This window comes from Desmodus rotundus, chromosome 3, assembly GCF_022682495.2.
Source record: "Desmodus rotundus isolate HL8 chromosome 3, HLdesRot8A.1, whole genome shotgun sequence".
Classification (NCBI taxonomy): Eukaryota; Metazoa; Chordata; class Mammalia; order Chiroptera; family Phyllostomidae; genus Desmodus; species Desmodus rotundus.
In genome coordinates, this window is record NC_071389.1 from 97,804,435 (window position 1) to 97,822,676 (window position 18,242).

General features: G+C 40.1%; 1 protein-coding gene across 8 annotated transcripts in view; it reads left to right on the forward strand.

The window, feature by feature from the left end:
• Positions 1–18,242, forward strand: part of CCDC138 (coiled-coil domain containing 138) — a 142,639-nt gene that overhangs the window by 12,443 nt on the left and 111,954 nt on the right. The gene's annotated exons all lie outside the window — the stretch shown is intronic.

The following is an 18,242-nucleotide window of genomic DNA, read 5'->3' on the forward strand; positions in this document are numbered from 1 at the left end:
TGGATGAATGTTTATTTTCTATTTCCTTGGTGTTGGTCCCCCTTGCTGTTCTATTCTCTGTCAGTTCTGGTTGTGCGAGGAGGCGCAGTGTGTGTACCTGCGCCGCCATCTTGGTTCTCAGCCCTACTTTGCCCTTTTTTAAATTAGGTTCTTTGTCTTCCTGGAGTGGAGTCGTATGAGTTCTTTATATGTTTTGGAGATCAAACCCTTTTCCGAGGCATCATTGGCAAACATGTTTCCCCATAAAATTGGTTTTGTTTTCATTGTAATGCCTTTTTCTTTAGCCATGCCGAAGCTTTTTATTTTGATGAGGTCCCATCTGTTTATTCTTTTTTATGTCCCTTGCACTAGGGGACATATTGGTGAAAATATTGCTGCGTGGAATATCCGACATTTTCCTGCCTATGTTCTCCTGAAGCTTTTAAGATGTCACAACTTATATTTAAGTCTTTTATCCACCTTGAATTTATTTTTGTGTAAAGTGTAAGTTGGTGATCGAGTTTCATTGTTTTGCATGTAGTTGTCCAGATCTCCTAACACCATTTGTTGAAGAGGGTATTTTTACTCAATTTTATACTGCTGCTGCCTTTTTCAAATATTAACTGAACATAGAGACTTCGGTTTATTTCTGGACTCTCTGTTCTGTTGCATTGGTGTATGTGTCTTCTCTTAAGCCAGTACCAGGCTGTTTTGATTACAGTAGCCTTGTAATATTGTTTGATATCAGGTATTGTGATCCCTCCAACTTCGTTATTCTTTCTCAAAATTGCTGCAGGTATTCAGGGTCTTTTATGGTTCCTTATAAATTTTTGAAGTGGTTGTTCTATATCTGTGAAATATGTCATGGGTACTTTATTAGATAGTACGTTGTTGAATCTGTAAATTGCTTTGGGTAGTATGGACATTTTCATGATGTTAATTCTTCTGATCCATGAACATGGTATATGTTTCCATTTGTTTGTGTCTTCCTTAATTTCTTTCTTCAGTGTTGTGTAGTTTTCTGAGTACAGGTGTTTTACTTCCTTGGTTAGGTTTATTCCTAGGTACTTTATTTTTCTTGTTGCTATATCAAATGGGATTTTTTCTCTAATTTCTGTTTCTGATGTTTCGTTGTTGGTATACAAAAATGCCTGCAATTTCTGAATATTGACTTTGTATCCCACTTTTTTGCCAAATGCACTTACTAGGTCTAGTATTTTTTTGGTGCAGTCTATAGGATTTTCTCTGTACACTCTCATGTCACCTTGAAACAATGACAGTTTTCCTTCCTCCTTTCCAATTTGGATTCCTTTTATTTCTTTTTCTTGTCTGATTGTTGTGGCTAGGGCTTCCAATACTATGTTGAATAGATGTGGTGAAAGCAGACCTGCTTGTGTTGTTCTTGATCTTCGTGGGAAAGATTTTAGTTTTTGCCCATCGAGTATGATGTTGGCTGTAGGTCTCTCATATATGGCCTTTATTGTGTTGAGGAATGCTCTCTCTATTCCCACGTTGCTGAATGTTTTTATCATAAGTGGGTGCAGTACCTTATCAAATGCTTTTTCTGCATTTATTGATATGATCATGTGATTTTTGTCTTTGCTTTTGTTTATGCTGTGTATTACGTTTATTGATTTGCAAATATTATACCATCTTTGCATTTCTGGGATGAATCCCACGTTATCATTTTTTATGATTTTTTAGTGTATTTCTGGTTGCAGTTTGCCAATATTTTGTTGAGGATTTTACCGTTTATGTTCATCAGCAATATGGGCCTGTAGTTTTCTTTCTTTGTTGTGTCTTCATCTAGTTTTGGGATTAGGATGATGCTGGCCTCATAAAAAGAGGTTGGGAGTCTTCTGTCTTCCTGGATTTCTTGGAGCGTCTGTAAATGATAGGGGTTAGCTCTTCCTTAAATACCTTGTGAAATTCTCCTGTGAAACCATCTGGTCCAGGGCTTTTGTGTAACAGGTTTTTTTTTTTTTTTTTTTGTTACCACACCATTTCATCAGCTGTTATCAGTCTGTCCAGTCTTTCTGCTGCTTCTTGATTCAGTTTTGGAAGGTTATATTTTTTCTAGAAATTTGTGCATTTCATCTAGGTTTTCAAATGTCTTGACATATAGTTCTTTGTAGTAATTCTTACAATCCTTTATATTTCTGTGGTATCTGTTAATAATCTCTCCTCTTTGAATTCTGATTGTGTTTATTTGGGTCCTCTCTCTTTTTTTCTTGATGAGCCTGCTTAAAGGCTTGTCTATTTTGTATATTTTCAAAAAACCAGCTCCTGGATTTATTGATCCTCAAATTGTGCTTTTAATCTCTAATGTTGTTTAATTCTGCTCTGATCTTGGTTATTTTCTTCCTTCTACTTGCTCTGGGCTCTTTTTTGTTGTTCCTCCAGTTATCACATGTGTGGTGTTAGGTGGTTTATTTAAATGTTTCTATCTTTTTAAGATACACTTGTATTGCTATACACTTCTCTCTCAGAACTACCTGTGCTGTGTCCCGTGAGCTTTGGATTATTGTGAGTTCATTTTCATTTGTTTCCAGAAACTTTTTGATTTCTTCCTTGAGCTCATTCTTAACTCATTCATTGGTCAATAGCATGCTGTCCAATCTCTAGAAGTTTGATTGTTTTTGAGTTTTTAACTTGAGGTTGGTTTCTAGTTTCAGACCCTTGTGGTCAGAGAAAATGCTTGATGTGATTTCAATTTTCTAGAATTTGTTGAGGCTTGTTTTATGTCCTTTCATGTGGTCTATCTTTGGAAATATTCCATGTGCATTGGAAAAGGATGTGTACTTTTGCTGCTTTGGGGTGAAAGGCTTTATATATATCAGTTAAGTCTATTTGATGTAGGACATTGTTCAATACTGCAATATGTTTGTTGATATTTTGCTTGTAAAATGTATCCATTTTTGACAATGGGATGTAAAATCCCCTAGTATAGTTGTGTTGCTGTCTATGTTTTTCTTGAAGTCCTCCAAGGTTTTCCTTATATATTTCGGTGCTCCTTTGTTGGGTGCATATATATTTACAATGTTTATGTCTTCTTGATTGATTCGTCCCGTAAGTATCGTGAAGTGACCTTCTGGGTCTCTTTTTATGGGCCTTGTTTTTTTGTTTTTTTTTTAATATATTTATTGATTAAGCTATTACAGTTGTCCCATTCCCCCCCCCCACTCCACTCCATCCTGCCCACCCCCTCCCTCCCACATTCCCCCCCTATAGTTCATGTCCATGGGTCATACTTATAGGTTCTTTGGCTTCTACATTTCCTACACTATTTTTACCCTCCCCCTGTCTATTTTCCACCTATCATCTATGCTACTTATTCTCTGTACCTTCCCCCCCTCCCCCTCCCACTACCCTATTGACAACCCTCCATGTGATCTCCATCTCTATGGTTCTGTTCCTGTTGTAGTTGTTTGCCTAGTTTGCTCTTGTTTTTGTTTTAGGTGTGGTCGTTAATAACTGTGAGTTTGCTGTCATTTTTACTGTTCCTATTTTTGATCTTCTTTTTCTTAGGTAACTCCCTTTAACATTTCATATAATAAAGGCTTGGTGATGATGAACTTCTTTAACTTGACCTTATCTGAGAAGCACTTTATCTTCCCTTCCATTCTAAATGATAGCTTTGCTGGATACAGTAATCTTAGATGTAGGTCCTTGCGTTTAATCCTGATGGCCCTTGTTTTGAAGTTTATTTTGTCTGATATGAGTATTGCTACCCTGGCTCTTTTCCCCTGTCCGTTTGCTTGGAATATTTGTTTCCAGCCCTTTATTTTCAGTCTGTGTAGGTCTTTTGTTCTGAGGTGGGTCTCTTGTAGGCAGCATATGTATGGGTCGTGTTATGTGTTTTTTGTTGTTGTTCAAGTACAGTTGTCTGCATTACCCCCCACCACTCCCCACCACCCCAGCCATCCCTACCTTCTTCCCCTGCTTTTACCCCTCTTTGGTTTTGCCCATGTGTCCTTTATTGTTGTTCATGAAAACCCTTATTCCCCATGATCCCCTCCTACCTCCCCTCTGGTTACTGTCAGATTGTCCTGAATTTCAGTGTCTCTGGTTATATTTTGCTTCCTTGTTTGTTTTGTTGATTAGGATCTACTTAAAGGTGAGATCATATGGTATTTGTCTTTTACCACCTGGCTCATTTCACTTAGCATAATGCTTTCCATTTGCCATCCATGCTGTTGCAAAGGGTCTGAGCTCTTTCTTTCTGTCTGCTGTGTAGTGTTCCATGATGTAAATGTAACATAGTTTTTTGATCCATTCCTTTACTGATGGGCACTTAGGTTGCTTCCAGCATTTGGCTACTGTAAATTGTGCTGCTATGAACATTGGGTTGCAAGGTTCTTTTGGACTGGTGTTTCAGTGTTACTAAGACACAGTCTCAGCAGTGGAATTGCTGGATCAAAAGGCAGTTCCATTTTTAGTTTTTTGAGGAAATTGTATACTGTTTTCCACAGTGACTTCACCAGTATGCATTCCCACCAACAGTGCACTAGAGTTCCCTTTTCTTTACAACCTCTCCAGCACTTGTTCTTTGTTTTTTGGTTATGATGGCCATTCTCACTGCTGTGAAGTGGTATCTTATTGTGGTTTCAATTTGCATCTCTCTGATGTCTAGAGATGCTGAACATCCTTTCCTATGTCTCTGGGCCCTCCACATGTCCTCCTTGGAGAAGTGTCTGTTCAGGTCTTTTGTCCATTTTTTAATTGGGTTCTTTGTCTTCCCGGAGTGGTGTCATGTGAGTTCTTTATATATTTTGGAGATCAAACCCTGCTGGAGGTATCATTGGCAAGTATGTTTTCCCATATAGCTGTTCCCCTTTTCTTTTAATGCTGTTTTCTTTAGCCAGCCATGCAGAAGCTTTTTATTTTGATGAGGTCCTATTTGTTTATTCATGTCCCTTGCTCTAAGGGACATATTGGTGAAAATTTAGTTGTGTGGAATATCTGAGATTTCCCTGCCTATGTCCTCCTGTAGGAGTTTTATGGTGTCATGACCTATATTAACGTCTTTTATTCATGCTTAATTTATTATTATGTGGTATAAGTTGGTGTTGGAGTTTCATGTCATGTGTCTTTTTTAATTTTAACATATTTCTTGATTTTGCTATTACAGTTGTCCCATTCCCCCCTTCACTCCAGTCCATCCTGCCCCCCCCCTCCCACTTTCCCCCCCTATAGCTCATGTCCATGGGTCGTACATGTAAGTACTTTGGCTTCGACATTTCCTATACTATTCTTACCCTCCCCCTGTCTATTTTCTACCTACCACTTATGCTACTTAATCTCTGTACGTTTCCCTCCTCTCTCCACCTCCCACTCCCCTGTTGATAACCCTGCATGTGATCTCCATTTCTGTGGTTCTGTTCCTGTTCTAGTTGTTTGCTTAGTTTGCTTTTGTTTTGGTTTTAGGTGTGGTTGTTAATAACTGTGAGTCTGCTCTCATTTTTATTGTTCATATTTTTTATCTTTTCTTAGATAAATCCCTTTAATATTTCATATAATAAGGGCTTGGTGATGATGAACCCCTTTAACTTGACCTTATCTGAGAAGCACTTTATCTGCCCTTCCATTCTAAATGAAAGCTTTGCGGGATACAGTAATCTTGGATGTAGGTCCTTGCCTCTCATGACTTGGAATACTTCTTTCCAGCCCCTTCTTTCCTGTAAGGTCTCTTCGGAGAAATCAGGTGATAGTATGGGAACTCCTTTGTAGGTAACTGTGTTCTTTTCTCTTGCTGCTTCTAAGATTCTCTCCTGTTTAATCTTGGGTAATGTAATGATGTTGTGCCTTGGTGTGTTCCTCCTTGGGTCCAGCTTCTTTGGGACTCTCTGAGCTTCCTGGACTTCCTGGAAGTCTATTTCCTTTGCCAGATGAGGGAAGTTCTCCTTCATTATTTGTTCAAATAAGTTTTCGATTTTTGTTCTTCCTCTTCTCCTTCTGGCATCTCTATAATTCAGATGTTGGAACGTTTCAAGATGTCCTGGAGGTTCCTAAGCCTCTCCTCATTCTTCCGAATTCTTGTTTCTTCATTCTTTTCTGGTTGGATGTTTCTTTCTTCCTTCTGGTCCACACCGTTGATTTGAGTTCCAGTTTCCTTCCCATGACTATTGGTTCCCTGTACATTTTCCTTTGTTTCTCTTAGCATAGTCTTCTTTTTTTTTTATCTAACTTTTGACCAAATTGAACCAATTCTGTGAGCTTCCTGATTACCAGTGTTTTGAACTGTGCATTTGATAGGTTGGCTATCTCTTCATTGCTTAGTTGTATTTTTTCTGGAGCTTTGAATTCTTCTTTCATTTGGTCCACTTTTTTTGTCATGGTGCGCCTGTTATGTAACAGGGTGGAGCCTTAGGTGTTCACTGGGGCGGGGTAACGTTGGTCACTGCGCTGCGTCTCTGTGTACATGGAGGAGGGGCTAAGAGGGAGCAATGGCGCTTGCTACACTGTCTGCCGGATTTTAGGCACTCCCTCTGCTACCCACAATCAAATTGGGCCCCTCTGGTTCTGATTTTTGAGTGGGTGGGTTTGTGTACATTCTAGGCCCCTGTGGGTCTCTCCAACGGATTCTCCTGGGAGGCTGGGAGTTTCTCCTGCTGCCTCCTCAACCTCCACAGGTGTTTTCAATCAGAGGTTTGAAGCTTTATTTCCCTGAGCTGGAACCTTAGGTTGCATGGTCTGCTTTGCTCCCCCGATGTTCCTCCTGGTTTATCTATGCGTGAATGTGGGGTCTGCTAGCTGCAGCCTGGCCTGCCCTGTTCCACAATCCGCCACCTCGCTGGGTCCGCCAGCTGCTGCCTCCCCCTCCCCGGTCCTCTAGCCACCGCCTTGCCGCGAGTCTTCACTGCCCTGGCTGCCTGTCTCCGCCCCTCCTATTGGTCTGGATGAATGTTTCTTCTTTATCTCCTTGGTTGTTGGACTTCCATACAGTTCAATTTTCTGTCAGTTCTGGTTGTTTTTTTGTTTTTAAATTGTTATTGTCCTTCTTTTGGTTTTGCGAGGAGGCACAGTGTGTCTACCTATGCCTCCATCTTGGTCAGGAGCCCTCTGTGAAGGTTTAAAGTGAATCTTTTGGGTTTTTTTAGTATACTTTATTGACTGTGCTATACAGTTTTCCCAATTTTTCCCCTGTTATCCCCTCCCCACTCTGCACTCCCCACCCTCCAGCAGTTTCCGCCCCCTTCGTTCATGGTCTTGGGTTGTACGTATAAGTTCTTTGAGTTCTGTATTTCCTATACCATTTTTGACCTCTCCCTATCTATTTAATGCCTACCAATTATGCTTCTTGTTCTCTGTACATTCCCCCCCATACTTTCCTTCCCCCTCCCCACTGAAAACACTCCATGTGATATCCATTTCTCTTATTCTGTTCCTGTTTTAGATGTTTGCTTAGTTTTTGTTTTCGTTGTTTTTCTTTCTTTTATTTTTTTCATTTAATTTGTTGATATTTGTGAGTTTGTTCTCATTTTACTGCTCATAACTTTTTCATCTTCCTTTTCTTAGGTAAGTCCCTTTAATATTTCATATAGTAAGGGCTTGGTGATGATGAAATCTTTTAACTTGACCTTATCTGGGAAGCACTTTATCTGCCCTTCCATTCTAAATGATAGGTTTGCTGGATTGAGTGATCTTGGATGTAGGTCCTTGCCTTTCATGACTTCAAGTACTTCTTTCTAGACCCTTCTTGCCTGCAAGGTTTCTTTTGAGAAATCAGCTGATAGCCCTATGGGCAGTCCTTTGTAGGTAAGTCTTTCCTTTCCTTTTGCTACGTCTAAGATTCTCTCTTTGTCTTTAATCTAGGGTCACTTAATGATGATGTGCCTGTGTGTGTTCCTCTTTGGGTCCAACTTCTTTGGAACTCTCTGGGCTTCCTGGACTTCCTGGAAGTCTATTTCCTTTGCCAGATTGGGGAAGTTTTCCTTCATTATTTGTTCAAATAAACTTTCAACTTCTTGCTCTTGTTCTTCTCCTGGCACCCGTATAATTCAGATATTGGAATGTTTCAAGTTGTCAAAGAGGTTCAGAAGTCTCTCTTCATATTTTTGACTACTTCTTTCTTCATTCTGTTCCGATTGGATGTTTAATTCTTCCTTTTGTTCCAGATCATTGATATGAGTCCCAGTTTCCTTCCGGTCACTGTTGGTTCCCTGAACATTTTGCTTTATTTCATTTTGGGTATCTTTCATTTGTGCTTTCATTTTTTGACCAAGCTTAATCTATTCTATGATCATTTTGATTATCAGGGCTTGAAATTCTCCATCAGACAGGTTGGCTATCTCCTCATTGTTTAGCTCTCTTGCTGAGGTTTTGCTCTGTTCTTTCATTTGGTTCATATTTCTTTGTCTTGGCACACCTGATAAGTTTTAAGGGGGTGGGACCTTAGGTATTCACCTAAGCAGGGCAACCCTCCTTGGTGCACTGTGGAGCTGTCAGTGGGGGAGGGGCAAGAAAGGGAAGAATGCAGCTCGCCTGCTTGTCTCTAGTGCACTTTCCAATGGCCTCTGATGTGAGGCTGGGAGTTTTTCACACCATGGCACTGCCATATTATACAGTCAATTCTGAGTCTCAGATTCTCCTTTAACCCGGCCTGTCCATACAGCCTGCTCCCTCACCACAGCCAGGCCCGCCCCTGCGGTCTACTACCTCACCAAAGTTTCTCAGCCAGCCCTGCCTGCGTAGTCTGTTGTCTCTCAGCGGTTTCTCTCTCTCTGCTGCCTTACTGGTCTGGTTGTTCTGTTTGACTGTTTCTTTAGTTATGTGGTTGTTGGAGTTCCATGCAGTTGATTTTCTGGCACTTATGGTTCTGTGTTGATTTCAGATTGGTTGTTACCCTCCTTTTGGTTGTGCGAGGAAGTGAAGGGTTTCTACCTATGCCTGTATGTTGGCCAGAACTCCTGTCATGTGTTCTTGATGAATTCTTCTCTTGAATATCATAAAGTGTCCTTTTTTTTTTTGGAATCTAGTTTTTGTGATATAAGTACTGCTACCTTGGCTTTTTTATTCTGTCTGTTTTCTTGGGAGTATTTTTTCTAGCCCTTCACTTTCAGTCTGTGTACATCTTTTGTTGTGAGGTGAGTCTCTTGTAGGTATTATATGTGTGTGTCATGTTTTCTTAACCATTCAACTACCCTCTGTCTTTTGATTGGTGTGTTTAAACCATTTACATGTAAACTTATTATTGATAGGTACTTATTTATTGCCATTTTTCCCCTTTGTACCTGTGTTCCCCTGTCTCTTACTTGTTTTATTCATCTTCTTAAAGCAGTTCTTGTAGCATATTTTGCAGCGCTATTTTGGTGGAGGTGTATTCTTTTAGCCTTCTTTTTTTCTGGGAAACTCCTTATTTCACCTTCTATTTTAAATTAGAGCCTAGCTAGGTAGAGTAGTGTTGGTTGCAAGCCTTTGCTTTTTATTACTTGGAATATTTCTTGCCATTCCCTTCTGGCTTGTAGTGTTTCTTTTAAGAAGTCAGCTGCTTTCCTGTTGGAGTTCCCTTGTATAGTACTTCATATTTCTCCCAGGCTGCCTTTGAGATTCTCTCTTTCATTGAATTTTGCCATTTTAATTATGTGTGTTGGAGTGGGCCTCCTTGCGTTCGTCTTCTTTGGCACTCTCTGTGCTTCCTAGATTTGTGTGATTTTTTTCTGTCTTCAAATTAGGGAAGTTTTCCTTCATTACTGTTTCAAACGTGTTTTTTATCCCTTGCTTATCTTCTTTTCCTTCAGATAATCCTATTATACTGATATTAAAATCTTATTGTCCTGCATCCCCCTTAATCCCTCTTTCTTGTTGTTGTGTCTTTTTTCCTTTTCTTTTTCCTTCTGGGAATTTTTTTCTACCTTGTCCTCTAGCTTACTGAATCTCTCCTCTGCTCTACCTGGCCTGGTTTTAATTCCTTTTACTGTGTTCTTTTATTTATAAATTGTATCCTTCATTTCCTCCTGGCTCTTATTGATATTTTCTATGTCCTTTTTTCATGTTGATTAGTTTGCAGTAAATTCCTTGTAGCTTCCTGTTTTTCTTTGTAGTTCGCACTGAGCTCATTGAGCTTCCTTATAACCATTGTTTTGAACTCATTGCCTGATAGTTTACCTGCCTATATTTCATTTAGCATTTTTTTCTGCGACTTAGTCGTCTTCTTTCTTTTGGGTTTATTTGTCTCCCCATTTTATGGGAGACTCTTATTTTTTGCTTGTGCTTCTTAAAGTGATCTGTACTGACTCCCTGTTTTTGTGGTGTGAACTTCTATGATAATATGCTTGTTTGATTCAGTGGTGCAGTCTCCTTGATCTCCTGAAGTTGATGTAGTTGGGATGTCCTTTATGACATTTATGTAGGCTCTCTGGATGATCCGTGGAAGAGAAGATCCTTGTTGTGATTTCAGTCTTAAATTTATTGAGACTTCTTATGTGTCTTAACATGTGGTCTTCCTAGAAAACCTCCCATGTAAACTTAAGAATAATGTATATTCTGCTGCTTTGGGATTAAATGCTCTGTAGATATCAGTTAAATCTGTTTGATCCAGTGTGTCATTTAAACCCTCTTGTCTCCTCAGTCTGGAAGATCTCCATGGAAGTTAACAGGATATTAAAATCCCTGACTATGACTATTTCTGTTGAACTTTCCCTTTATATTGAACAAGATACGCTTTATATAATTAGCTGCTCCTACATAATTAGATAATTAAAATTGATTTCAAACAAAGACCATAAAAAGAGACACAGAAGGATACTTGATAATACTAAGGGAAGAATCCATCAAGAAAACATAAACATTATACCATATATAGACCCAACATAGGAGTACCCAAATACATAGGGAAAATCTTGGAGGACTTCAGAACGATATGGACAGCAACACACTTATATTAGGGGATTTTAGCACCCCACTGTCAACAATGGATAGATCTTCCAAACAAAATATCACAAGAATATTGCGGCACTGAACAATGCCCCAGATGAAATTGACTTAAATTATATGTATGTATAAACTTTTCATCCCAAAGAAGAAAATACACATTCTTTTCCAATGCACATGGCACATTTTCAAAGATAAATCACATGATAGGATGCAAAACAAGACTCAACAAATTCAGGAAGATTGAAATAATATCAAGCATTTTCTTGGACCACAAGTGCCTGAAACTAGAAACCAACCTCAAGGAAAAAACTCAAAAAACATTCATATTCGTGCAGATTGAATAGCATGCTATTAAACAAAGAATGGGTGAATGATGAGATAGAGGAAGAAATCATACAGATTTTGGAAACAAATGAAAATGAACACAGGACAGTTGAAAACCTATGGGACACAGCATAGGCAGGCCCGAGAGGGAAATTCATGGTGATACAGGCCTACCTAAAAAAGATGGAAACATTTCAAATGAACAACCCAACCCTACACCTACAAGAAATGGAGGAAAAATAACAACAACAAAAAACCCAGAGCATGTAGAAGGAAGGAAATAACTAATATCACAGCAGAATTAAATGACAAAGAGACTAAAACAACAATGCAAAGGATCAATAAATCCAGGAGCTGGTTCTTTGAAAAGATAAACAAAATCTACAAGCATAAAGGAGACTCATCAAGAAAAAAAGAGAGGGGCCCCAAATAAATAAAATCAGAAATGAAAGAAGAGAGATTACAACTGATACCGCAGAAATACAGAGGAGTGTAAGAAATTACTATGAAGAACTGTATGCCAAGAAATTTGAAAACCTGGGTGAAATGGACAAATTTGTAGAAAAATATAACCTTCCAAAACTGAATCAAGAACAAGCAGAAAGACTGAACAGATGGATAACAACTGGTGAAATCAAAGCAGTAATCAAAAAACTCCCCACATACCAAAGTCCTGGTCTGGATGGTTTCCCAGGAGAATTTTACAAAAGATTTAAGGAAGAGCTAATCCCTGTCCTTCACAGACTACTCCAAAAAATCAAAGTGGAAGGAAGACTCCCAAACTCCTGAATGAGGCCAGCATTACTGTAATCCCAAAACCAGATAAAGACACAACAAAATAAGGAAATATAGGCCAGCCAGTATCACTGATGAACATAGAAGCTGAAATGGAGACCACTGTAGTTGAACAATAAAAAATATAAATAATAAAAAATAATTATAAAAAATATTCAAGTGCTCCTATGTTGGGTGCATAAGTGTTTACTAAGTTTATGTGCTTTATTGTGTTGTTTCCTTTATCATTATGTAATATCAACCTGTAGCCTTGGTTTTATTGTTTCGATTTTTATTTATTATATACTCTATTGATTCTGCTATTACAGTTGTCCCATTTTATCCTCCTCTTTATTCCCCTCCACCCTGTACCAACCCTCCCACCATCATTCCCCCATTTTAGTTCATGTCCATAGGTCATACACTAAATTCTTTGGCTTCTCCATTCCCATACTATTGTTAACTTCTCCCTGTCTATTTTGTACCTACCATTTATGCTTCTTATTCCCTGTATTTTTCCCCCATTCTCCCCTACCCCCTCCTCCCTGATAACCCTAAATGTGATCTCCATTTCTCTGAATCTGTTCCTGTTCTAGTTATTTTGTTAGTTTGGTTTTTTTGTTGTTGTTTTAGGTTTGGTTGTTTTTAGTTGTGAGGTTTTTTTTGTCATTTTACTGTTCCTGTTTTGGATCTTCTTTTTCTTAGATCTGTCCCTTTAACTTCTCATATAATAAGGGCTTGGTGCTGTTGAACTCCTTTAACTTGACCTTATCTGGGAAGCACTTTATCTGCTCTTCCATTCTAAATGATAGCTTTGCTGGATAGATTAACTTTGGATATAGGTCCTTGCCTCTCATAACTTTGAATACTTCTTCCCAGCCCCTTCTTGCCTGCAAGGTTTCTTTTGATAAATCAGCTGACAGTCTTTTGGGAACTCCTTTGTAGGTAACTGCCTTCTTTACTATTGATGGTTTTAAGATTCTCTCCTTATGTTTGATCGTGGGGAATGTGTTATGACGTGTTTTGGTGTGTGCTTCCTTGAATCCAACTTTTTTGGGACTCTCTGAGCTTCCTGGACTTCATGGAAGTCTACTTCCTTTGGTAGATTGGGGAAGTTCTCCTTCATTATTTTTTTCAAATAAGTTTTCAATTTCTTGTTCTTCCTCTTCTTCTGGTACCCCTATGATTCAGCTGTTGGAACATTTAAAGTTTTCCCAGAGGTTCCTCAGCTTCTCCTCATTTTTTTTTTTTTTATAATTGTTTCTTCATTCTGTTCTGGTTGAATGTTTGTTTGTTCTTTGTGGTCCAAATCATTGATTTGAGTCCCAGTTTCCTTCCCTTCACTGTTGGTTCCCTCTACATTTTCCTTTATTTCATTTTTCATAGCCTTTACTTTTTACTCTATTTTGTGACCATACCCAACCATTTCTGCGAGCATCCTGATTACCAATGTTTTGAACTCTGCACCTGATAGCTCGGTTATCTCTTCATCTCTTAGTTGTATTTTTTCTGTACCTTTGATCTGTTCTTTAATTTGGGCCATATTTTTTTCTCTTGGTGCACCTGTTAGGTAGTGAGGGGCAAAGCCTTAGGTATTCGCCAGGTTGGGGCAACCCACATGCTTTCGTTGTGGAGCTGTATGTGGGGGAGGCATCTGACAGGCAACAGTGCTGCTTGATTGGCTCTAGGCAGGCTTCCTGTCACTACCCCCACTTCCCACAAGCAAATTGGGCCCTTCTGGTGCTGATTCCTGGGTGAGTGGTTTTGTGTATGTTCTAGGACCCTGTGGGTCTCTCCAACAAATTCTACTCTGAGGCTGAGAGTCTCTTTTGAGAATCAGCTGACACTCTGATGGGAACTCCTTTGTAGGTAACTGTCTTCTTTTCTTTTGCTGCTTCTAAGATTCTCTCCTGTTTAATCTTAGGTAATGTAATTATGATGTGCCTTGGTGTGTTCCTCCTTGGGTCCAGCTTCTTTGGGACTCTCTGAGCTTCCTGGACTTCCTGGAAGTCTATTTCCTTTGCCAGACTGGGGAAGTTCTCCTTCATTATTTGTTCAAATAAGTTTTCAATTTTTGTTCTTCCTCTTCTCCTTCTGGCACCCCTTTAATTCGGATGTTGGAACATTTCAAGATGTCCTGGAGGTTCCTAAGCCTCTCCTCCTTCTTCCGAATTCTTGTTTCTTCATTCTTTTCTGGTTGGATGTTTCTTTCTTCCTTCTGGTCCACACCGTTGATTTGAGTCAGTTTCCTTCGCATCACTATTGGTTCCCTGTACATTTTCCTTTGTTTCTCTTGGCATAGGCTTCATTTTTTCATCTGGATTTTGAACAGATTCAACCAATTCTGTGAGCATTTTGATAACCAGTGTTTTGAACTGTGCATCTGATAGGTTGGCTTTCTCTTCCTCGCTTAGTTGTATTTTTTCTGGAGCTTTGAAGTGTTCTGTCATTTGGGCCTTTTTTTTTTTTTTTTTTTTGTCTTGGCGTGTCTGTTACTTTAAGGGGCGAAGCCTTAGGTGTTCACCGGGGCGGGGTAACCCTGGTCCCTGCGCTGTGATGCTGTACGGGGGGAGGGGCCGAAAGGGAGCAAAGGTGCCCCCTCCCCTCTCCACTAGACCTCAGTCCTTCACTCCGCTACCCACAATCAAACTGGGCCCCTCTGGTCCTGGTTCCCTAGTGGGTGGGCTTGTGCACGCCCTAGGCCCCGCGGGTCTCTCCAACGACCTCTCCTATGAGGCTGGGAGTCTCTCCTGCTGCTGCCCCAACCCCCACTGCTGCCCCAACCCCCACGGGCGTTTTCAATCAGAGGTTTGAGACTTTATTTCCCCGAGCTGGACCCCTGGGTTGTGCGGTTTGCTTTGCTCCCCGCTGTTTGTCCGGTTTATCTGTGCGCAAATGTGGGGCCGCGGGGTGCTACCCGCCGCTCTGCCTGCCCCGTTCTCCGCCACTCTGAATCCGGCCCTCTCTGTTTATCTGTGCACGAATGTTGGGCTGCAGGGTCTGCCAGTGGTCAGACTGCCTGCCCTGTTCGTCCCACACTCCGCCAGTCTCGGTCCTGTCAAGGCAATGCGAGTCCTCTCCGTCCCGGCTGCCCATCTCCGCCCTTCCTACCAGTCTGGATGAATGTTTATTTTTTATTTCCTTGGTGTCAGATTTCCTTGCTGTTTGATTTTCTGTCAGTTCTGGTTGTGCAAGGAGGCGCAGTGTGTCTACCTATGCCGCCATCTTGGTTCTCTCTTGACCCTATATCTTTTGATTGGAGCATTTCTGCCATTTTCATTTAAAGTGATCATTGGTAGATACATACTTAATGTCATTTTATAATTTTAACTGTGTTCCTTTTATTTTTTCTTTTTCTTCTTAAAGTTAGCCCTTTAACATTTGTTGTAATACTGGTTCAGTGTTAACAGGCTTCTTTATCTCGGAAGCTCTTTATTTTCATTTCAATTTTAAATGATAGGCTTTCTGTTTTAAGTAACCTGGTTGTAGGTTCTTACTTTTCATCACTTTGAATATTTCATGGCAGTCCCTTCTGGGCTGAAATGTTTCCTAGAAAAATTGGAGGACCTTATGGATGCTTCCTTGTAGGTAACTAACTGCCGTTTTGTTTCAGCTTTTAAGATTCTTTCCTTGTCTTTAAGCTTGCCTTTTTAATTTTGATGTGTCTTTATATGGTCCTCTATGGATGTGTCTTGTTTAGGATTCTCTTCGCTTCCTGCACTTGTGTTTTTTTTTTTCCTTCACCAGGTTAGGGAAGTTTTCGATCATATTGCCAAATAGGTTCTTGATCCCTTGCTCTCTCCTTCTCGTTCTGATATCACTGTGATGGGTATGTTGTTATGCTTTATGTTGCCCCAAAGGTCCCTTAATCTGTTCTGACTCTTTTAAATTCTTTTTTCTTTTTGCTACTCTGATTGGATGGTTGTTTTTTTACCTTGTTTTCCAAATCACTTGATTTGATCCTCTCCTTCATTTCACATGTTTGTTCCTTCCAGTATGTTGTTTGTTTCAGTTATCACATTCTTAAATTCTGACTGGTTCTTTTTCATGGTTTCTGTGTCTTTTTACATACTGTTGAGCTTCCTTATAATCATTACTTTGAGCTAGCTGATAAATTGCTTGCCTCCATTTCATTTAGTTTTTCTGGAGAATTCTCTTGTGCTTTCATTTGGGGTTTGTTTTTTTGTCTTCCCATTTTGGTTGCCTCTTTCTATTTGTTTCTATGTATTAGGTAGATTTGCAAAGACTGCTGATGGCCTGTGTCAAATGCTGCCTGTGATTGGCCGTGAGCAACGTGTTTGCAGCTACCAGTGATCCATAGCTTGTGGTTCCCTATGCTGGGCCACGGTGTGTACTGAAAGGACCAAGCTGTGCATCAGGGTTGGCTTTTACCAACACTGGGCCTGGGTGAGCATCTGGGAAAGTTTCAAAACACCCTCCACCTGTAAGCTTCCTGTTAGACTGAATCACTAAAAGAGCCTCCTGCTGTTCTCCTCAGCAGGACTGAAGCCCCACAGGGTGGGGCAAGAAAGATTCCTGTAGGTGGGGCTATTACTTCCCTCCAGGTTGATGCTTCGTGGATGGGAGTGCTCTGCAGAAAGAAGATGGCCTCTGCATTATGACCGAGTGCAGGGATAATTGTGGCTGACCCTTCAGCTTTCTCCTCAGAACCACCAACGCCAGACTTTCCTCATGTGACTCTACCCCACTGTCCCTCCTTTTGCTAGAGCTCAGGATAAGTGTGAAATTTTGTGTGTTAGCCCTTTAAGGTGGTAACTGCATCTTTAATCATTTCTCCTTGGTAGACAGAAACCCTGCTGCTTTTCATGGTGGGATGTTATCTGGGTGCCTTTCCAAGTTTTGTGCTCTATGCTGAAGAGACCACCTTGGCCTTTAGACCCTGTACTTCTCAGGGAGAACCTCACCTCATGGCCACCGAAATATCCCTCTGGAACTTCATCTGCCACCTGTGGGAGGCTAGCCAGTCCTCTCATGCTTCCTCACTTCCTACCATTCTTAATGTGGTGATGTGGTTTCTTATGTAAGTCATTTGTCAGATGGCAGGATTTTGTTTTTTATTGCTGATCATGGTGGTATTGATTTGTAATTTTCTGATGGCTAATGAATTCAGTTTTACACATGTTTATTTTGTGTTGCTTGAAATATATGGGTTGAAATGTTAAATAGGTAGTTTGGACTTGAGTTTGGGGCTTGGGAGAAAGAGCTGAGTAGTTGTAGGTTAGGAGCAATTAGCCATTGTGTGAATGGAACCAAGCAGAGAGAGTGTGAAAAATGATAAAGTGGCTTAAGCTGAAATCCTGAGGAAAGTTAGTAATTAAAGGACAGTGGATGAAGCAGAGGCTGCAAAGGAGACTGAGAAGCCATGGTTAGAGAGGGAGATGGAAAACCAGGAGAATGTGGTGTCATGGAAGCCAATCAAAGAGAAAATTTTAAGTTGGAAGAAAGGAGCAATAGTATAAAATGTTGCTGAGGACTGGGCAGCAACATTCAGAATTTGTCATAAGTAAGCTATTTCAATGGGAGTACATGGACTGAGGCCAGATTAGAATAAATTGAGTGATTGAAAGGTAAAGAAGAGGGCCCTGCAAATGTTGACAAAGTTTTAAAGAATTTTATGAAGGGTAGGAGTTAAGGTGGGTGCCATCAAGAGATTTCATTTCAGATGAGATGGAAGAGGTTGAAAATATTAGAGGGATAGTCAGTATAGCATTGTCCACAAGAAGGTAGAAGGCACTGAGATCCGGAGTCTATTTTTAATAGAGAGGGAAAGAGAAATGTGTGTGTATTGAGGGCAGGGGCTTGATGTTCCCTTCTGCTGTCTTTTGTTTTCCCTGTGAAGATAGAGATGAAGCTATCCACCCTAAATGGCATAGGAGGGAATGTGTTTAGAATGGAGAAGGTTTGAAATAGACACTGTGGAGAATGCGAGAAAGCCAAACATGAACATAGCAAAAGATTCCTGACTGCATTAATAACCCAGTAAAGGTGTGAGACCATAAATTCACAATGCTATGACTTTTTATGGTGTGTAGTTTTTTCCAGTGGTATTTAGCAGTGTAGCACTGGGTCAGGGAAGATGGCTAGTGCTTTAGTTCAAGGCACGGGTCTTTTAGCCCAAAATAAAGGAGTGGAGAGTATAGGTAAAGAGTGTCCTGTTAAGTTGAACTGGAGCATGGAATTCAAGCTGAATATTTTATTAATTCTGTATAGTATTGACCCATTTTGGACATCAAATTCTCTAGAGTTACTGTAGTATAATCTCACTATGG